Below are 5,515 nucleotides of genomic sequence, written 5' to 3'. Positions count from 1 at the left end.
TGGATCAGAAGACAACAACCTAATTGCAAGCAACTAAGATACCAAGTCTACTACCCAGACCCAGTGTCAGGGGGACCCACAACTACAATTCTAAAGTCAAAACCTACTAGGTAATAATAAAACAATAGTAGAGAATAGCATATAGTCAAACAATAACCTAACCGAACCCCATAAGCCTAGAAGGTACAAACAACAACATAACCCAACCAGCCCACATAAACCAAAGGGTATAAAGAACAAACAAGTATACTAGTGATAGCAATGCTTATGAATACCGGGTAAGCAGCAGAACCATCACTAACCATCCATACCTCTAACCATTGGTAACGACCTCGAACCGCAAAACATCAGCCTTAGACTGGGAATAACGGCTTCGAACCATCAACATCAGCCTTCGGATAGGAAATATTGGCCTCGAACCATGAGGATCAGCCTCAAACCGGAAGAAACGACCTCGAACCATGAATAACAAATAATGGGGCTGCCTACCTAGTATGTAAGCTCCCAGGGGAACCAACAAGACCAAAAGCTTGCATGAGGGCGTCGACGCATCGATTAGTCAAGTAAAAACTGAGCACATCCCATATGCCTCTAATATCTCAAGTATTAAAAGGAGCACGTTCATAACGCTTGTAATATAAAAAATAAATAAGTCAAAGGATCCAGGTGGAAAGACTCCCGTTAAAACCAGTTTAGTATAAAAATTGAGAAAGATAGTATCTCATCATAAAGGATAAATATGCCAATGCATGGGGTGGGATCCTACCATGAAATTCGTGAGAATGAGCAAACAATGTAATGCATGCCATCACTAGCACTCAAACAAGGCACTCAAAATCAAATAATTATACAACCAATGAAACCACACTACCAATACAGAGAGTACTACTAACTTGGGATCCAACTGGTCCTCCCATACGGCCTCAGGCCCATGAGTATAATCATAAGCTCAATAAGGATACAACATGCCCACCGCTAATCAAAAAGCAATGGGATCAAGAAGAGATTTCAAATCAATAATGTAGACACGTAATTTTTGACCGAACCTAAAATTTTACACCATTTTTAGAGCTTAAAAATTTTATAAATCTAAATTAAATATTTTGACTTTTATCTTATTTTATTAAGTTTAGTTTAAAATGTTTGAAAACAACAAAAATATAATCACTTTATAAGGAAAGTTTTATTTTTAATTGTTTAAAAAGGAAATGAAAAATTACAAAAAATAAATATTTTCTTTTAATTTAGATTTAATAAATAAACTAGTGTTTCTTAATTATATTTTTTAATTAGCTATTTAACTTTTCTTATATTTATATTAATATAAAATAATTAGTTAATATTTTTAATTATTATATTTTATATTTATATACCTACCCATTAACCCCACTACTCTACCCCCACACTACATTACTCCACCCCACTCCCCTCAACCCCTACACCACTATACACCCACATACTACACGTACAAGAACATTACAAATGTCACGACCCGATTTATCAAGTCATGATGGCACCTACTATAACCTACCAGCAGGTAAGCCAACCCGTAACCCGGAACAACAAGTAATGGGTCTGAGGGTAGAAATTAAACAAGAGTAGGCAAATAACAATATAAACAGGCGGAAGCAAACCAAAAACATATATACAAATAAAGATCCCTCCCAGAACCTGGAAGTCACCAGTACAGAGCTACTACAAAATGAGTACAAGTCCCAAAACTGGACAACAGAGACTAGACTGTCTCGAAAGGAAAAAGACAAGTCTATATATACAGATGGAGACTGAAATAGTACAAAACACCGTGTGCTCACCCCCGTCTCCGGATAAGTCTACTCCAAGCTCGATCAACGCTGGCTACTAGTGCTCGGACCTGCATCACAAAATAGATGCAGAGCGTAGCATGAGTACCAAAACAACAGGTACCCAGTAGGCATCATTGGCCGACTGAGCAAGATAAGCAAAAGTAAACTGAAGTGCAAATAAAGGGTCACATCAAGTGCAAAGAGTAGTAAATGGGGGTATGTACACGAGCGTACAGGCAACAAAGTCAAGTAATCTAACTAACTCCGACGGGCTCCCATAAACCCGACGGGTACGCTCGTGCACAATAAAAGAAACCACCTGCACAGACCCCCATAAGTCCGGCAGATGCATCGGCAGTTGAAGTAAAATAATGGAGCTAGAAGGTCTATCACAATATTACCAATTTCCGGACTTTTAACTGAACCATTCCCAATCATATTCCAGGATCTCATTACGTCCCGGACTTTAATCGGAATCTCTCCAACCTCCAAAACCTCAACCTACAGATGAGAGTAAGGCTGGGCACCGAAACGGGTTGTACCGGTACCATTCCGGTCCGTTCCGGTCCGGTAGTATTCGGGACGGGATCGGATACATTGAACCGGTACACGGAACGGAACGGTACCATGATTTGGTACCGGTATACCGGTACCGGTTCATTCCGGTTCCGTTCCGGTCCGGTCCGGTACCGGTCCGGTCCCGGTAAATCATTTTTAATTAAAATAAAAAATAATATTTTTGTCATTATTTACTTTTATTAGCATTTATTTTTGTTTATTTAATTTTTTAAAAATTACAAACTTAAGTTATTTAACTTACAAGTTATAAGTATAACTTAATAACTTATAAACTTCAAAAGATTCAAATCTTTAAAACTTATAACATAACTACATAAGCTCAAAAACTAAAAAAAAAAACTTTATTAAACTTAACTTACAAACTTATATACGTAAAAATTAAAAAAAAAATCTTTAAAATAAACTTAAGTAAAATTATTATAAATTTTAAAACTTAAATACTATAAACTAATATAACTTAGAAAAATAAGAAAAACATTCGAATTTTCGTAATTCAAAATTACTCAAAAAAAATAATTATTTTTTGAAATAGCTATATGTGCCGTCCCGTTTATCCCGTTCCGTTCCGGTCCATTCCGGTCCGTCCCGATTCTATCCCGGTATATAGTGGGACGGGACGGAACTGAGCCTCCATCCCGGTAATTCCGGTCCGGTTCATCCCGGTACCGGTCAACAACCAGGTCAAACCGTCCCGTTCCGATCCGGTACCGGTTCGTTCCGGTCCGGTGGTCCCATTCCGATCCTGTGCCCAGCCTTAGATGAGAGTAATCAAGACTAAACTGAAGCTTTAGTGAGGAATTGGGAGGACACCACGTGCAAGCTAGACCACGGACTCGAATCGGGTACTATAGCTAATGAGTCAACCTATATGGGCTGGACCACGGACTCGAATCGGGTGCTGTAGCCAAAGGTCAGGCACGGGTGGGCTGGACCACGGACTCTAACCGGGTACTGTAGCCAAAACCAGATCACAGGTAAGCTGGACCACGGACTCTAACCGGGTACTGTAGCCGAAACAAGATCACAGGTAAGCTAGACCACGGACTCTAACCGGGTACTGTAGCTAAGCCTGGACATAAATGAGCTGGACCACGGACTCTAACCGGGTACTGTAGCTGAAACCAGATCACAGGTAAGCTGGACCACGGACTCGAACCGGGTACTGTAGCTAAACCTGGAATAAGTAAGCTGGACCACGGACTCTAACCGGGTACTGTAGCTAAGAATCAATATCCAACCATCCGTCGCGGGAAATATCACCAAACCGATTACCATAAATAATCCTTTTAGTCCGACCCTCATATACCCCAAATCGCCGAGGAAGTATCCAATAATGAGTAAGCTAGACCACGGACTTTAACCGGGTATTTGTAGCCGATATAAAAGCAGGGCATTATGGATACAAGGTCATAAGCTGAGTTACCGACTATCAGACTCAAGTCTGCTATATCAGTCTACAAGGAGCTAACCGTCCGAAACGACGTCGGAAAAAGTTCTACTGCCCAACGACATCCGAAATCTCGCAAGTCTATGGCAACACTAGTCTAAGCCTAGACTAAGGCCAAACATACTTCAAATCAATATTATCATATACACCACCAGATATGGCTATTCAATAATATCAAGAGACATGCTGTCATAATCCAACACTTTCCCGAAATAAGGTCTAAGGCAGGAATTATAGAAATTTAGCATGCTCGACACCCGAACCCCTCCATACTCAAGCAAATCAATAAACAATTGCCTAAACATGCTCAATCTCACGAGAGAAAACCATAGCCTACCTGAAAGCCGATCACGCGTGCTCCAACTCACGGTACCGGATCTTTTCCTCTCCGAACGGTCTCCAAATGCTTCCCCACTAACAAAAGGTTAATCACCTCGTCATTACGAATATATTGACACTAAAATTATATTTTTCGGAGACGGACCCAAAATCGGGTCTAAAACGGGATTGTGGGGCCCACACTTAGAATCTCAAAATCGAATCCGTGGAAACGTCCCAACTACCTTACTAAACTAATATCCCAAAATTTTAGCACAAACAGATGCCTACAACACCGCAAATCAGCCACAATAATTAAAAAGGGCAGCCCCTTGATCACCAATTTTCGGAAAAACGAGACCCTTTCAACCCAAACAGATTATACCACGACGATCCTTGCGAAAAACTCTACAAGTTAGCCCCAAGAATGACTTAAAACGGACTTACGATGATCAAGATCTCACATTTCAAAATTCAATAACAAAACCATCCGGAAATCACACTGGCAGTGGCTAAAATTGATTTCTTACCTCAAACGAAGCCTCCCCTCGCGTTTCCGAGATCACCGCTAGATTCCCCTCGAAATTCTCTTGAAGTTTGCCTTTTGAATCACTTAATTTGGATTCAAAATGAAGGAGCAATCTTGAGTTGAAGTTGAACAAAAAAATTGGACGAATTTCGTTTTTAAATTCTGGAAATTTCCAGATTTCACTCCTCTGCCACGTGTCGTCACGTGGCTCTGCCACGTCACCGCCGCGTCAAAATTCTACAACCCTTCAAACTTAAATTTCGATGTTTCGGACTCGTTCGGAGTCGGAAAAATACAAACCTTATATGGAATCTGATTGGAAACGATATTTCGGACTCAACGGTGAAGGCGGAATTTCCATTTGGAGCTCGCTTCGATGAAAAGTGGGTCCCACACCCAGTATCGTTTTGAGCCAGATTCCACAACTGCCATCTAAAGCCTCGGGAAGTGAACAAAGGGTCGTTCTAGACCAAAATCGATCTTCCGAAGCTAACCTAGCTGCCAGAATTTTCATCTGAGCACGACTTCCAAGAAGGTTGACCAAAGTCAACTTTTCAAGTTATAAAAATCTCCAAAACAGGGAAACGGGCCTAAAACCCAAACGAACGACCAGGCGACCGAACAGTCAGTGCCAGCAAGTCATAAATGACTTGGGGTCGCTACAGGAATGCTCTATACGAGGGAAAGAATTCTTTAATTTAAAAATGACCTGGAGGGTCATTACAACAAAAAACCCATCTGCACACTACATAGACACCTACACGATTCCTAAACACAACACTTCCCACAGATACAAAAAACAACACACACAAACCTATAAAAAACACAATACACACA

General features: G+C 40.6%; 1 long non-coding RNA gene across 1 annotated transcript; it reads right to left on the bottom strand.

The window, feature by feature from the left end:
• Nucleotides 1-1,543: 1,543 nt before the first annotated feature.
• On the bottom strand, nt 1,544-4,852 carry LOC125876874 (uncharacterized). Its single transcript, XR_007447551.1, has 3 exons — nt 4,680-4,852; nt 4,169-4,245; nt 1,544-1,873 (listed from the first exon to the last, which is right to left on the bottom strand). It is a non-coding gene; the product is annotated as an uncharacterized LOC125876874 (long non-coding RNA).
• Nucleotides 4,853-5,515: the final 663 nt, after the last annotated feature.

This window comes from Solanum stenotomum, chromosome 9, assembly GCF_019186545.1.
Source record: "Solanum stenotomum isolate F172 chromosome 9, ASM1918654v1, whole genome shotgun sequence".
NCBI lineage: Eukaryota > Viridiplantae > Streptophyta > Magnoliopsida > Solanales > Solanaceae > Solanum > Solanum stenotomum.
The sequence above is the reverse complement of the archived record's forward strand: the minus strand, read 5'-3'. Positions and strand labels throughout refer to the sequence as shown.